We start from the raw sequence: 15,575 nt of genomic DNA on the forward strand, positions 1-15,575 counted from the left end.
GTCAATCTTTTCATTAGTTCCTGAGAAAATTGCATTTAAAAGCACATACATATCAATAGCCGCGCACCGTGCGCGCACCCTAACGTGCGCGAGCGTAATTCTGATTGGTTGTTACATGTCAGTCAACGTTCGAATCGGTCGAAATCAGGAAGTGTCGGCCGCCATTTTGTTTGTTTTCAGTGCGAGAGTGGAAAAGGAAGGTGGCGAATGTGAAAATGGGGCAGGGTAGAGAGTTCCTGACCCCCTAGCCTTTGTCAGGGGGTCCCTGAAGGACCCCGAAGGCAGAAAAAAACATATATATATATTTTTTTTTAAATCGCGGGGGTGCGCGCACCGTGCGCGCATGGTTAAAAACCATTAAAAAAAATATATTTTTTTAATACGTAGTTTATTGAAAAATAAATATATAAAAAAAAATAATACATAAATAACTTAGCATTTAAAAAACCATACAAATTCACTGAAAAAACCATAGGTTTAACACATGTTATAGTTAGGAATTAGCATTTAAAAAACCTTGCAAATTCACTTAAAAAACCATAGGTTTCACACATGTTATAGTTAGGTGGATATTTCACTCGTAAAAAAACAATGAAATTCCCCCGTTATAGTTACTTCAGATAACTATAACTCGCGCGACCGCCACTCTATCACAAGGATGATGTCATCAGTGATGTCAAGAGTGATGCCACTGACCATGTCATGAGTGATGTAATATGTGACGTCATGAGCAGAGGATTGCGGGCGCGCGAGTTATAGTTATCTGAAGTAACTATAACGGGGGAATTTCATTGGTTTTTTACGAGTGAAATATCCACCTAACTATAACATGTGTGAAACATATGGTTTTTTAAGTGAATATATATATATATATATATATATATTACCTACTGGCGGTCGCCAGTAGGTAGTTATAGTTAGGACCCTGTTTCCATAGGAAAACCGCAACATTCTATTTTGAATAACTTTGGCGCCGGTCGACGAATCCTCGCGAAATTTTCAAAATAGGTGGGGTGCTGCGCTCCGCTCCTACCCTGAAAGTCTCGGGGGGATTCGTCATGCGGGGGCTGAGATAAAAGGGGGGTCCCAAAACGCGTTTTTCCCATGCATTTTTCCATAGGACCTTTAGACACAGCTACAGCCCGAACGGCTGAACAGAGTTCCTTGAAATTTGGCAGAGAGGTAGTCTACAGGTCAAGGAAGTGCCTTTTGTAGGTTTGGTGTAAATCTGTTCAGTAGATTCTGAGAAAATAGCCTTTAAATCAATATATATATCTGAGCCAGCTTACGGTGCGCTTACGGTGCGCTTACCGTACGTGTACGGTGACGTGCGCGAGCGGGATTCTGATTGGCTGTTCGATCTAAGTAAACATTCGAATCGGTCGAAACCAGGAAGCGGCGGCCGCCATTTTCTCTCTCGCACTCTGAGGGGGGCAGCAAAAACAAAGACAAAAACCATCTAAAGGGGCAGTATATTCAGTTCTTAACCACCCAGCATCGATATAGGTGTCCCCAAACAACCCCCAAGGCCAAAAAAACTATTTTATTTTTTTTCGAAATATTGCCGATTACGCTTACCGTACACGTACGGTTAAAATAAAAAAAAAAAAAAAAATTATCCACACTCTCCACACCCCGTGTGCAAATGGTGCCCGAAGGGCTCCATTTGTGCATGGCTTATATAATCACGAAATAGTACAAATGAATACCTTTTCACAACGAAGCGCATAATATGTCCCCCATGTGCGCACGGTGCGCGAAGCGCATCGTGCGTACATGGCCCATCCCGCATAACGTGGGCACGCGGTGCGTGCAGCGCACCGCGTGACCACCGTGCGTGCACGGCACTAACTGCGTAAAGTGGGCGCGCGGTGCGCGCACGGAACGAACTGCGTTAACTGGGCTCGCACGCCACGAATGGCGTAAAGTAACTTAGCATTTAAAAAACCGTACAAATTCACTGAAAAAACCATAGGTTTCACACACGATATAGTTAGGAATTAGCATTTAAAAAACCTTGCAAATTCACTGAAAAAACCATAGGTTTCACACAAGTTATAGTTAGCTGTACATTTCACTCGTAAAAAACCAATGAAATTCCCACTTATAGTTAGTGCAGGCAACTATAACTCACGCGACCGCAATCCTCTGCTGATGACATATGTGTCTTTATGAAAAAAAAATATTTGTAATATATGTATAGCAAAAATTTAATGGAAGAAGACATGGGCAAATAAGTGTCTAAATACAGTATTAGCATCAGCAGAGGATTGCGGTCGCGTGAGTTATAGTTGCCTGCACTAACTATAATGGTGGAATTTCATTGGTTTTTTACGAGTGAAATGTACAGCTAACTATAACTTGTGTGAAACCTATGGTTTTTTCAGTGAATATATATATGTGTGTGTGTGTATATATATATTATCTACTGGCGGTCGTCAGTAGATAGTTATAGTTAGGACCGTGTTTCCATAGGAAATCCGCAACATTCTATTTGGTATAACGTTGGCGCCGGTTGACGAATCCTCACGAAATTTTCAAAATACGTGGGGCTCCGCTCCTACCCTGAAAGTCTCGGGGGGATTCGTCAAGCGGGGGCTGAGAAAAAAGTGGGGTCCCAAAACACGTTTTCCCCATGCAATTTTCCATAGGGACCTTTAGTCCAAGGTACAGCCCGAACGGCTGAACAGAATTACTTGAAATTTGGCAGAGAGGTAGTCCTCAGCTCAGGAAAGTGCCTTTTGCAGGTCTGGTGTCAATCTGTTCAGTAGTTTCTGAGAAAATCAAAAGTAAAATCATATATATATGTGGGCGGAGCCTAACCACACATCTCATCCTGAGATCTGATTGGCTGTCAGCACTTCATCCAAGAAGTGTTGGCAGCCATCTTGGGACCAATATACATGATAGCACCTCATTAAAAAGCCTTGCAGTTAATAGAAGGTTTTAAGACTTTAGTTACATTATAAATCATTTGTTGATGGTACCATACTCATTTTAGGAATTGTGGTATGTTCTAAGGTGATTTCACCTTGTGAAAAAGCCTTCTGCTGGGATATCATGATTGAGAGAAAAATATTTTCTCATGCTTTTCCCACAGAGGTTTGGAAGGTGATCTATAAGCTAAACTGAGAGCTTATTTTCTGTAAATTCACATTATCTTTCTCAGTCATGTGAGAATGAAGTCTGACATTCTCAGTAAAACATGTACATCCAACAAGGGCAGAGACTGTCAGTTGATTCCTTTGTGTTCTACTGCAGCTTCCCAGAGTGTTCCAAACAACAACTAGAGCGCTAACAGTCCTACTTATGTTAAACGTATGGCACACCTGAAGCCATCTTGCTTGGATTAAAGTGGTAACTCTTAAAACATTTATTTTAAAAAGGAACAAAATAAGGGGGTTCATTTTTCCATAACAAGTATGATTAGTGCTGCAGAAAGAAAAACTAGGGCACATTTTGACTTCTGAAATCCTCTTTTATTTCATTAAACAATTCTGACATGCAGACTGAAACATGCACTTTCAATACCAGCAGCAGTTTTCCCTGGTGAGCAGTAGCTTTACTACAGTGATCTAATGAGCAAAAAGAGTGCTAACATTCTGAATTTATGGCAAATGTGTGACACATCTGAATGCCTTCTTGATGGACTCAAAGTAAAAAACTGAAAGTATTTCCTACTGAGGAGACTGCAGTAAATGAGGAAATTAGGAAACTTCATAACAAATAAGTCTCCCAAGATGGCCACCAGAGACAAAAGAGCCCAAATGTAGCCCAAATATCACCCAGATGTAGCCCAAGTATAGCCCAATGACAGAATGTCCCAGAGTGTTCTTAAAAACAACTAGAGCGCTTACTGTCTTCATTATGACAAAAGTATGGCACACCTGAAGCCATCTTGATTGGAATAAACTGGTAACACTTAAAACATTTAATTTAAAAAGGAACACAATGAGGGGGTTCATTTTGCCATAGAAATTATGATTAATGCTGAAGAAAGAAAATGAGGGCACATTTTGAGTGACTTCTCAAATCCTCTTCTATTTCATTAAAAAAATTCTGACATGCAGACTGAAACATGCACTTTTAATACCAGGAGCAGACTTCCATGGTGAACAGTAGTTTTACTACAGTGATCTAATGAGCAACTAGAGTGCTAACTTTCAGAATTTATGGCAAATGTGTGACATATCTGAATACCTTCATGATGGAATCAAAGTAAAAAACTGAAAGCATTTCCTACTGAGGAGACTGCAGTACATGAGGAAATTAGGAAACTTCATAACAAATAAATCTCCCAAGATGGCCACCGGAGACAAAAGAGCCCAAATGTAGCCCAAAATCACCCAGATGTAGCCCAAATATAGCCCAATGACAGAAGTGTGCAAAACACTTATTATTTTGTGTTTTTGCAGTGTTATATAGTGCAGACTTGTCAGGTATTGGAGTGCTTTACATGAGCATTGGTTACATCACACAAGAACAAATTCATTTTGGTTGTAGACATGGGGAGACTAAGTGATTTGACCAGAATCACAGAATGTCGAGCTGAAGCAGAAACTCCAACCTGGTTCCCCAGTTGCAAAGTCTGCAGTTCTGGAAGTAACACCACATCCTCTCCCCTAAGTGCAACATTTAATCAAGTGGTCAACTGGATAAAAAAACATAAAGATAACAAATAATTTAAAAGAGCTTATTTTCTGTAAATTCACATTATCTTTCTCAGTCATGTGAGAATGAAGTCTGACATTCTCAGTAAAACATGTACATCCAACAAGGGCAGAGACTGTCAGTTGATTCCTTTGTGTTCTACTGCAGCTTCCCAGAGTGTTCCAAAGAACAACTAGAGCGCTAACAGACCTACTTATGATAAACGTATGGCACACCTGAAGCCATCTTGCTTGGATTAAAGTGGTAACTCTTAAAACATTTATTTTAAAAAGGAACAAAATAAGGGGGTTCATTTTTCCATAACAAGTATGATTAGTGCTGCAGAAAGAAAAACTAGGGCACATTTTGACTTCTGAAATCCTCTTTTATTTCATTAAAAAATTCTGACATGCAGTGTTTAGCCATGCAACAGTTGCATAACTAAATACTAGCGGGTATGCGGCCGCGAAAGTGAACGCGTTCAAAGCGGCCGTGGGGCCGCGAAAGTAATCGCGGTAAAGTGCGGCACGTGCGCCCGCGCACTGTAGCCCAAGGCTGGCCTGGTAGCACTTTTTGGAGCCCTCTCAATAAGTCTTACCAGTCCAGCGCATGCGCTGGGTCAGGCGAGCCCTAAAAATGTCTAATAGTGACTAGGACTCCAGATATACAACTCAGCTGCCAGGCATTTTAGTATTAAAGCCCAAATGGGCCAGCAAATCCCGAGTTCATCACAGGTCTCTCGGTCTCTGAATACCTAAGAAAATATACATCCTATTAGTGTACTTTTGCATATTTAAAACATGTAACGTGATTCATGAAATACATTTAGCCGTTTAAAAGACTGGATGCCTGGTGCAGCGGAGCGCTTTATAGGCAAGGAAAATAAAACTTGCAATTGGCATTTAATTAAATCTCCAAAGCACGTGCTCCATACATGAAATTGTCAACAATGTTTTTGCACCAGTTTTTATTCTCAGCCTGCTGCTGTCACTGGCTGTCTATTACTTGAGCTCTCAGTCCAGCAGTTGGCTGTCTGACTGCAGCCTTCACTTGTCTACCATAGCTGTGATGGTAAAAAGCCTCCCTGGTTTGTCACAGAGTTTAATATGCACCCTACATAATTATGCAGGATTCACTGTGCTATCAAAATGCAATTCAAATTAGTTCAGGATTAAATGCACAGAGCAGTACTGCTTCCTTAATTGCATTGTACTGTGCTGATCACATTCAAATACCCATTACTCGTTCCCTCTGTGGAGCATTAAGTCAGGGGGATTCATATTCAGGCAGGTGACAGGGCCAAGCCATTAAAAGGCAGCTATGCAGAAAGCATGGCTGGTTTTATTCATGTTAATGAAATCAGTGACATGAAACTGTAATAGATTTATCAAAGCTCAGATGGATTTGCTGTAAATCAGTTTGATTCAGGCAATCAAACTGGGCAGTAGAGATGGGTTCCAGCCCTAGCCGTGGATGTCAGACAGCAGCATGTGAGACGTGCTGATATTCCTCGTGTATGGGTCTCCTGCACATGGGGCCTATTCCCAAGGCGCTGCATTTTAATTGGTGCCTGAAGTATGTGACAGCAGTGGATAAAACCTACAGCCGAATCATTGCACAAACTGTTTTATGCCTCTTTTCAACTCGGACAGTAATAGCTTTTTTTCCTAGGGTTTTTTTTTTTTTAAGTCGTCAACATTTGAGATGCTTAAATTTCTGCGTCAATAACAGGTCACCTTGTAGCTCCTGCACGTGTCCAGTCGTTATTTAATAATACATTTTTAAAAAAAGGTTCATTCTTCGTCGTTGCTGTAGGAAACCAAAATTCAAATATGTCATGACAAGGCGCCAAATGCACCGGAGTCTGTGAAAGTGACGAAACTGCGAGTGATCGATGTGCACAGACACAATAAGTTATCCATAAGAGGGCAGTATAAGAGCATAAACTAAGGACTGTGAAAAGGCATCCTTTGAAAACAACAGTGTGGGCAACTTTCTTTAAATACATTTGCAGATTGCGAAACACTTAATGCCAAACGCATTGATGAATAAAACGCCCCAAAAAAGCGAGCACATGAACTATATGACAACGACGACCTCAGTTCGTCAGCCAGTATCTACCAACTAAAGTTGAATCCAGGAGATTTAAAACGAATTATAAAAACGTGCAAAACTAACCAATGACAGCAAGAGACTAAACACAGGGTCACTTAGCTGTTTGCAAACCTCAGCACGACCTCTGCAGATTAGAACTCGGATGATTTGCATAAAACCATGAATGCAAAACGAAAAAGTCTTTTGTGATGGGAACTGTACAGTTATTCTCCGTAAAATACCCGATTTTGTGACTGTTGGGAAGCAGCGAAGAAAATAGCGCTCCGAGACATGTCAGCCGGCCCATTTCAGCTGTACATGTTCTAATCGATGCATACAGCCCAGCACACTTCACCCTTCTTAGGGAGTGAAAGCTGAAATCTTAGAGGGGGAGTAGCGGGAGTTGTGTGTGCGCGTGCGTCATCGCGATCGCTCTGAAAGCGAAAGTGATCGCGATGACGCATGAGTTTTCAAAGCGCTGCTGAAGGCTAGCGCGCGTGCACGGTCGCGTGAACTCAAGCGCTAGGCCAGCCAGCAGCGCTTTGAAAACTCACATACAAAATGTCTCTCGCGAGACCTAAAAACTAGGGCACATTTTGACTTCTGAAATCCTCTTTTATTTCATTAAAAAATTCTGACATGCAGACTGAAACATGCACTTTCAATACCAGCAGCAGTTTTCCCTGGTGAGCAGTAGCTTTACTACAGTGATCTAATGAGCAAAAAGAGTGCTAACATTCTGAATTTATGGCAAATGTGTGACACATCTGAATGCCTTCTTGATGGAATCAAAGTAAAAAACTGAAAGTATTTCCTACTGAGGAGACTGCAGTAAATGAGGAAATTAGGAAACTTCATAACAAATAAGTCTCCCAAGATGGCCACCAGAGACAAAAGAGCCCAAATGTAGCCCAAATATCACCCAGATGTAGCCCAAGTATAGCCCAATGACAGAATGTCCCAGAGTGTTCTTAAAAACAACTAGAGCGCTTACTGTCTTCATTATGACAAAAGTATGGCACACCTGAAGCCATCTTGATTGGAATAAACTGGTAACACTTAAAACATTTAATTTAAAAAGGAACACAATGAGGGGGTTCATTTTGCCATAGAAATTATGATTAATGCTGAAGAAAGAAAATGAGGGCACATTTTGAGTGACTTCTCAAATCCTCTTCTATTTCATTAAAAAAATTCTGACATGCAGACTGAAACATGCACTTTTAATACCAGGAGCAGACTTCCATGGTGAACAGTAGTTTTACTACAGTGATCTAATGAGCAACTAGAGTGCTAACTTTCAGAATTTATGGCAAATGTGTGACATATCTGAATACCTTCATGATGGAATCAAAGTAAAAAACTGAAAGCATTTCCTACTGAGGAGACTGCAGTACATGAGGAAATTAGGAAACTTCATAACAAATAAATCTCCCAAGATGGCCACCGGAGACAAAAGAGCCCAAATGTAGCCCAAAATCACCCAGATGTAGCCCAAATATAGCCCAATGACAGAAGTGTGCAAAACACTTATTATTTTGTGTTTTTGCAGTGTTATATAGTGCAGACTTGTCAGGTATTGGAGTGCTTTACATGAGCATTGGTTACATCACACAAGAACAAATTCATTTTGGTTGTAGACATGGGGAGACTAAGTGATTTGACCAGAATCACAGAATGTCGAGCTGAAGCAGAAACTCCAACCTGGTTCCCCAGTTGCAAAGTCTGCAGTTCTGGAAGTAACACCACATCCTCTCCCCTAAGTGCAACATTTAATCAAGTGGTCAATTGGATAAAAAAACATAAAGATAACAAATAATTTAAAAGTGCTTTGTCGCTATTTGAAAACTCAGAAAATATGTCCTTATTTTAGTCTTTTAGAGCACTAACCATAATTTTGATGCAAATAAGACCCTCTCATATATGTAATTTCTAAAGCAAATGCTCTAGGTATTACAGTTTTGATTATATCAAGATGACGTCAGGCGTTCCACACTTTTGTAATAAATATAGAATGTTAGCAATCTAGTTGTTCATCAGGATACTGTTGAGAGGCAGAGGCCAGGGGCACGGACTCTGAAAATTGAAGGCAGGTAAGAGGGTGCAAAGGCAACAATTTAACCACACTGAGCAGGCAGGAAGGGCCGTGGCAGCACAACAGACTATGGAGGGCAGTGGAAAGGGGGGCAGGGGCAACAAACCAACAATACAGGACTTGCAAGAGAGGCTGTGACAATGTAATAGACCATTGTGGGCAGAAGGAAGAGGCAATGGTAGTACAACCATACATGCCAACAGACCCGATTCAGCCAGGAAACGTCCAATGTTTTTAAGCTCAAATGGGCTTTATTTGATCTGTCTCCTGTCTACAATCTCCTCTTTTTCAATGTAACTCAAAGGGGAAAATCAATACCCCAGTTTTTTTTCAAAATCTTCCTCTTACCAAGTTCAAAATGTTCGCAAGTATGGTACATTGGATCATGGAAGGAAATGGGGTAGGGACATGGACTTGGATAACAGAGGACAGGAGGGACATGGAGAGGTGCACCAAACCGACCCTGCAGGGCAGGCATCAGGGTTTGCAGCAGCACAATACACCACACAGGGCATGCGGGACGGGAGTGCAGCACAACAATCCATAGAAAGCAAGAGGGAGGGGACAGGACCATGCACATGGACAACAGAGAACAGAGGGGCAAGAGGCAATGGTAGCTAGCTGACCATAATGGACAGACAGAAGAGAAAGCTGCAGCATAACAGACCATAAAGGGCAGGAGGGACGGATCAGGGGCATTACAATGGAACAGACAAGCCAGGAGGGAGGGAGTAGGGGTCTGCACATGTAAACAGAGGGCTGGGGGCAAGGGGGCAGGGCAGGAGCAGCAAGATAGTCATGGAGGTCAGGCAGGATGGGCACTAGAAGCAAGACACACCATGAAGAGCAACAGTGAGACTGTGATGGCATACACACAGACCATGGAGGGAAGGTGGGAGGGGGTCAGGGGCAGCTAACTGACCACACAGGGAAGGTGGGAGGGGCCATGGCAGCACATAAGACCATGCATGGCAAGTGGGAGGGTTAGTGGCAGCACAATGGCTATGATGGGCAAGAAGGAGGGTGCAGGGGCATGCACAAAGGACGATGGAGGATAGAAGGGAGGGTCAGGACCTGTGCACAGACAAGAAAGTTCAGGGGAAGGGGCCTCACAACAGACCGCACGGGGCAGGCAGGAGGAGCAGTTGCAGCACAACAGACCAGGGAGGGCAGAAGGGTGTGGCAGTACAATGGACCATGTAGGACAGGAGGAAGAGGATAGGGGCATGGCATGTGGACAGGCAGGGTGGAGGTGGCAGGGACAGGTTACAGTCATCTGACAATGCTAGGCAGGTGGGAGGGGAGTGGCAGCTCAACAGAACACTCAGAGTAGATAGGAGTGGCAGGTCCATGGAACATGGTGGGCAAAAAGGATGGAGCAGGGGCATGCACAAAGACATCGGAGGGCAGGGGGAAAGAGAATAGGGGCAGCAAGCTAAGCACAGAGTTTAAGCAGGAGGTCAATGATGGGGCATAGAATTGGGCAATGGAGGGCAGGAGGAGGGGACTGGTACATCATACTAAATTGAGGGCAGTGGCAGCACATCAGACCATGCATGGCAGGAGGGAGAAGGCTAGTCCATGGATTCACACAACAGAGGATAGGGAGGAGGGGGATGGGGCAGCAAGCTAACTGTTCAGAGAAGGCGGGTATTAGGAACTTTATTGTTTTTAAAACGTGTGTCTGTGCGAACTACTTAAAATATGAACAAGTATGCAGCATAATCTCACTTTTATTCAGGAAGAAGAGGACATTTGTGACTGTGACTCCGGGCTCACTTGGCAGAAACACCCCCTTACCCTCCACCCCCTATCGCAAAATGTAATGCCCGTGAAAAGGGTAGTTGAACACAGTGTTATATAGAACATAGTCCTGAGAGCACGATTGAAAATGAAAACTAGATCTAGTGTATGGTATAAACTATGCACCAAAAAGTGTGATATAAGATGAACCGGGCGTGAAATATAATATGCAATACATTGTGCGCAATGACAGATTCATTGGAGAGCGCGAGATAGCACAGGCACTAGCGCGTACTATGCGATGTGCGCCTTGGAGTGTAATATGCACAGGGCAGTGTTGTGTAACCTAACTAGTCTCTAAAGTTGTAATATAAAATATGTGCTGGGGAATGTAACGTTGCATATGCACTGTGACAAAGATATGGATCCCAGATTGTAATATGTATGGCATAGCACTGTGCGTTATAACATAGGCATCGAGGAAGGCACGTTAGATGGGGCAAAATAACCCGTGCGAAGTGTGGCATGACATATTCACGGGGTGGTGTTACAGTGCACATGGGCTAGAGAGTGTCATAGCATATGCACTAGCTGGTGGAATACAACACAGAGGCGTGTGGCACTCGGCAGGCAATGGTGGGTGTAACACAGCATTGGGCTCTGCCAGGAGCGCGCTGTGACTCTCAAGTGATGTTCGTCCCCTTTCCAGAGAGTAAAATAAAAAGTATTACACATCCGGCAGTGGATGTGTGTTTTATTAACTGTGAGGGGGGTTTCTTACATAGTTTTGGTCGAATTTTTGTCGAATCCCCTTTGAATGGCTTGGTGTGCATGTGTATTAAATGTGCCCGTCAATAGCTACCCATGTTTGTATAAATAAACGACAAGGGTGTCTACCGGGATTAGGCACGGTAGGGCATCAGACATGTCAGAGCTTCACTAGTGGTGTAAATACATTCCACGTGGATTCATTGTATGCATAGTCGCCTTTTAATGAATATCACTCAAATCGTCATGGTGATAGGTACGTACGGTTTGTCCAGCATGTCCTAGGTGTGTCTATAAATATATATATTTTTAACAATAATAAAAAACAGTGGCCGGCCCTGGGGATTGTGGTCAAAAAAATATAATTAGGAGACAGGCCCTGGGGGATGGGGTCATCAGGGCCAATAAATTAGAATAAGAAGGGGAACCACACAGCCCCCCTTCTTAAAAAATAAAAATAAATAAAAGACTCTGTCATCGTGCCGGAGGCCACGCCCCCTCCTTGCAGCACTCTGCAAACCTGCCCCCTGGCGAGTTGTAAGTTGGGAAATTAATTCCTCTTCAATACTGAGGGTCCCTGAGGGCCAACTAGCCCAACAGGCATCTCCAGTATGCGCCAGGGAGCTGCGCTGCAGACAGGTGTTCTGAGGCCAAGCCCCTTTTTACACCTCTCTGCAACGCAGCTCTGTGGCGCTTACTGGAGGTACCTAGTGATCTAGTTTGACCCTAGGGACCCTTAGGATTCAAGGGGACTTAATCGCTCAACTTAGAACAGCCACAGGGCGCGTTTACACAGTGGTGAAGGGAGGGGACGGGGCCTGAGGTGACGTGTGCAAACACGCACTATGGCACGTTTTAAATTGGGGATATAATTTCCCTTCAATACTGAGGGCCCCTGGGGGCTAACTAGCCCACCAAGTGCTTCCAGTAAGCGCCACTGAGCTGCATTGCAGAGAGGTGGTCCAGGCTGTGCCACTTTTTACACCTCTCTGCAACGCAGCTCTGTGGCACTTACTGGAGGTACCTAATGGGCTAGTTGGACCCTAGGGACCCTCAGGATTCAAATGAACTTAATCTCCCAACTAAAAACGGACACAGGGCGTGTTTACACAGTGGTGAAGGGAGGGGACGGGGCCTGAGTTAACGTGCGCAAAAACGCCCTGTGGCCTGTTTTAAGAGGTAGTTTTAATCCCCCTGCCCTATTATATACTAGGGGCTTACAGAGGAGGTCATGCTAATCACAGGGAGACCCCAACGCATAGTGTTCCCTAGTGTATGTAGGTGTTTTCACTGTATTCTGAGTGTCTTTTAACATAGCACTGGCTCTAGGACTGGTTAGTCAGACTCAGTTACCACCAGTATCCGTCTGAAAAAGTTGAGGGTACAGGATGATTTTGCAACAAGGATTTTTTCTGCTCTTCTTTTTGTTCTTTCTGCACGTTATCCTTCTTCCTGCACTTTTCTTCGTATTTGAGGACTTCTGTTGCTTCTTTCTGCACTTCTTTTTTTCCTTTCTGTGCATTTTTTCCTCTTTCTTCACATGTCCTATCTCTGTAGGCATAGTTAGAAATTAGCATTTAAAAAACCTTTGAAATTCACAGAAAAAACCATAGGTTTCAGGCACGTTATAGTTAGGAATTAGCATTTAAAAAACCTCAGAAATTCACTGAAAAAACCATAGGTTTCAGGGGTGTTATAGTTAGCTGGACTTTTCACTTGTACAAAACCATTGAAATTCCCCCGTTATAGTTAGTTCAGCTAACTATAACTCGCGCGCCCGCAATGCACTGCTGATGACGTCACATATTACATCACTCATGACATGGTCAGTGACATCACTGATGACATCACTGATGACATCTCAAATGACATCACTGATGACATCACTGATGACATCATCCTTGTGATAGAGTGGCAGACCTCCTCTCACCCTAATATAACCTTTGATACACACATTCAAAAATAGAGACTAAAATTTTCAAAACAATGGACATACCAATACCAGTTACAACAACCTCTTCAGTAATTCTAAGATCCACATACACATCCACTCATTCACCAACAGTCCTATACAGTCACTCATACATGTACTCACTCATCATATGTACTCATACACCTATACATCCTGTTACACAATGCCACTCATCCATAGTTACTCACACACATAGTCACTCATGCTAATAAAGAATCAAACATACATTTACTTACATATACAGTTATACACACACCACCACACTTACTTCTACGGAAACTTACACATACTTAGTCTTTTAAACAATCACTTATAGAAACACATACTTATTCATACAGGAACTCTTTCAATCTCTCACTCTCACATATACTCACTTATATACACCAATAGTCACATATACTAGTTTAAAACATATGTAGTTACTCATAAAGACACTATTGAGACAGTCATTCACTCACTAACACACCCATACACACACTCATCCACCCATACAGTCCTGCACACATGCTGTCTTCAACACATACAAACAGTGAGTCACTCATTCATGCACCTATGCACTACGTAATACCCCCCACCGAACCATGCAGACACTCAGACTGATACTCAAAAAACCAACTAATAACCTATATAGACACCCATGTAGCTACTCACCAACCCATGCAGCCACTTATACACAAAGTGAGAGACTGAGACAGATATTTACATATTTAAACATTACTCACTAAGCCATGTATTCACTATGATACACTTAATCAGTCAGTTACACAATCAATTTTTCAAAAACAAATCATCCATTTAGACACTTATATACCCATTTATTCTTCCATCGACCTTGAGATATACATATATAAAACATATTTAATTTTCAGAAAAACAGACATTCACTGGATGATGTCATCAGTGATGTCATCAGTGATGTCATTTGAGATGTCATGAGTGATGTCATGAGTGATGTCACTGACCATGTCATGAGTGATGTAATATGTGACGTCATCAGCAGTGCATTGCGGGCGCGCGAGTTATAGTTAGCTGAACTAACTATAACGGGGAAATTTCAATGGTACAAAACCCTAGAAATTCCCCCGTTATAGTTAGTTCAGCTAACTATGACTCGCGCCCCCGCAATGCACTGCTGATGACGTCACATATTACATAATTCATGACATGGTCAGTGACATCACTGTAGACATCTCAAATGGCATCACTGATGACATCACTGATGACGTCATCCAGTGAGTGTGTGTTTCTGTAAAGTTTAAATATGTTTAATATATATAGGGAAAGGCATATGGAAGAATGAGTGGGTGTATAAGTGTGTGAATGGATGATTTAGTAGGTGCGTGACTGACTCTATAAGTGAGTCATTAAACGTATGTTACTGCAGACTAGTGACTAAACTGTGTGAATGTCTGTATCTGTCTGTCTGTTGCTGTGTAAGCGGCTGTATGGTTTTCTGAATAGTTACATGAGTGTCTATATGGGTTATTGATTGGTTGTCTGAGTATCTGTATGGGTGTCTGAGTGTTTGTGTGGGTGGTCTGTTTGTGACTGTGCATTGATGTGTGAGTGGGTGATTCTATGGGTGCATGGTTTTAAGAGTGCATCTGTGATAGACTGTATGGTTAGGTGAGTGTATGTATGAGTGTGTTAGTGATTAAATGTATATCTCAGTGGTACATGTGTGAGTAACTACATCTGTGACAGCCAGTATATATGTGTGTAAGAGTTTATAAGTGTGTATATGTGAGAGTGTGTGATTTTGAGAGTGGCTGTATGGATGAGTGTGTGCTTGTATCAGTGATTGTATAAGAGCTTAAGAATGTGGTAGTATTTTTATGAGTAAGTGAACTTGTGTGAATATAACTGGATAGATGAGTAAATGGGAGTGTGATTAATTATTTGCATGACTGACTAGGTGTGTGAGTACCTCTATGGATGATTGGTGGTGTGTGAGTGTCTATATAGGTGTATAAATGCATATGATAGTCCTGTACTGAGTGACTGTAAGCATGAGTGACTGTACAGGTGAGTGACTGGATGTGTGTGTAGACCTAAGAGTCAATGAGTGGGTATGTAGTTATTGGTATTGGAGTATCTATGGTTTTGAGAATGTACGTCTGAAATTTTCATTGGGTATATCAAAGGGTGTGAGAAGATGCACTAATTTATCACATGGATGACGTCTTCAGTGATGTCATCAGTGATGTAATTTGAGATGTCATCAGTGATGTCATCAGTGATGTCACTGACCAT

Source organism: Triturus cristatus, chromosome 1_1, assembly GCF_964204655.1.
Source record: "Triturus cristatus chromosome 1_1, aTriCri1.1, whole genome shotgun sequence".
NCBI classification, from domain to species: Eukaryota; Metazoa; Chordata; class Amphibia; order Caudata; family Salamandridae; genus Triturus; species Triturus cristatus.